The sequence below is a fragment of the Mytilus trossulus genome, chromosome 4 (genome assembly GCF_036588685.1).
Source record: "Mytilus trossulus isolate FHL-02 chromosome 4, PNRI_Mtr1.1.1.hap1, whole genome shotgun sequence".
Lineage (NCBI taxonomy): Eukaryota > Metazoa > Mollusca > Bivalvia > Mytilida > Mytilidae > Mytilus > Mytilus trossulus.
Genome location: NC_086376.1, coordinates 32,520,089 through 32,522,102, shown reverse-complemented (window position 1 = coordinate 32,522,102; position 2,014 = coordinate 32,520,089).

Genomic DNA, 2,014 nt, shown 5'->3' with positions numbered 1-2,014 from the left:
AATTGTGTATGCAAATATGTTTATATTTGCATACCTTTTAGACAAAATTGACTTTTGTCATGACAAATATGAATTTTGTCTACAAAAATGAATTTTGTCATGACAAAAATGAATTTTGTCATGACAAAAATGAATTTTGTCTACACAAATGAATTTTGTCATCACAAAATTGAAGTTCTCACAAAACAAGTCTGTAGCACATAGTTTTGTAAGACAAACATGATTTTGTTATGACAGAATTGAATTTTGTACAAAACCACAAGAGTCCCATTCGGCGCCCCGTAAAGACATCAAAGACACATTCAAATACATAAGTCGAATTTAAACTGACAACGCCATGGCCAACATAGTAAAAATAACAAAAGACATACAACAGCTTAACGAACACGATGAAGAAAACTAAAGAAAGAGCAATACACCCTCAACTATAAACAGGGGTGATCTCAGGTGCTCCAGAAGGGTAAGCATACCTTGATTCTTATGTAACAGCCTTACAAAAGACATAAAACAGCTTAACGAACACGATGAAGAAAACTAAAGAAAGAGCAATACACCCTCAACTATAAACAGGGGTGATCTCAGGTGCTCCAGAAGGGTAAGCATACCTTGATTCGTATGTAACAGCCTTCGTCACTTTCAAGTAAATACAAGATAGGTGATAAGTCTAATTCGACAGACCAGAATGCTTGGGGAAAAAGGAGGAATTGAAGTTACGACAATTGGAACATATGCATTGTCATCTCATCTTCGCTAGCTAAGGGTTACGATCCACTCCCTTATAAGACCGATATTTCAAAACGGTCGACCAACTCGTGATGGCGTCTGACACTTTTCGAAGAAAAAACTTGAACTTCACCCGAACTCTTTGTTTAATAACTTAGTCGTGAGCAGGAACCCTCTATCAAGTAAAACATGATAAGAAACGCAAGCCCTTGAATTCCTTATCAACTTGGAAATATTTACTGCATATGCAGGCGCTGCTGGAATGTTGCTACAAAGAAATTGAAAGTTCCCAATTGTGAATCTGAAATCATCTCTTGCTGTTCTCAACGGACCCTCATTGTCAATTTCGAGATGTAGGTCAAGATATGAGACAGACACAACTGTAGTTGTTGCATCTTTTATTTCGAGTCCGATTGGATAAATGCATTCATTATAATCACAAAATTTTGAATTATATAGTAAGAGGACATCTTCTGTATAGCGGAAAGTAAAGTTAAATGCGCCTCAGGGTGTATGAATTTTCAACAACGGTGTAAAGTAGAATTTTCATTCTTACTTCTTAAATTAAGAAGCTCCTGTATGAAGTCAAACTCATGTGAATAAAAGTAACCGACGACAATAAGTGGAGCATAGTTGGTTCCCATGAGAAAGCAGATTTTCATTTGAAAAACACGTCAACAAAACGCAAGAGATAAGTTGTCAATTAAAAAATCAAGCATTTTGAAAAAAGTAAAATAACAGAAATAACGAAACTCCGAGGAAAATTCAAAACGAAAAGTCCGTAATAAAACGGCAAAGTCAAAAGCTAAAACACATCATACGAATGAATAACAACTGAGAAAATATTGGATTGAACCCGGTTTTATAGCTTACCAAACCTCTCCCTTGTATGACAGTCGCATAAAATTCCAATATATTCACAACGATGTGTTTACAAAAGAACGTTTGTTTGAATCAGAGTGCTTTTTTCTCTCCAAAATATGATTTTATCCGTCCCCAAGATACTTGTTTCTACGTTGGACATCCTTTTTTCAAGAAACAAAACACCAACTCTTTCAATTTATCATTTAGTTTTTTGGAATAGCGAAAACTTGTGTAGAGTGTAGAGTGTACTCACAGATATCTGTGATTTATTTAGTACATTTGATTCAAACCAACTAATAATAGGCGCTAGATATAAGTAAATACAATTTCCAAGAATTTAATTTCTAAAGAGTTGCATGACCTTCAAATTGAATTTCATATCTTAATAAATACTGTGTAAACAAATGTATTATATATATGTTATTGT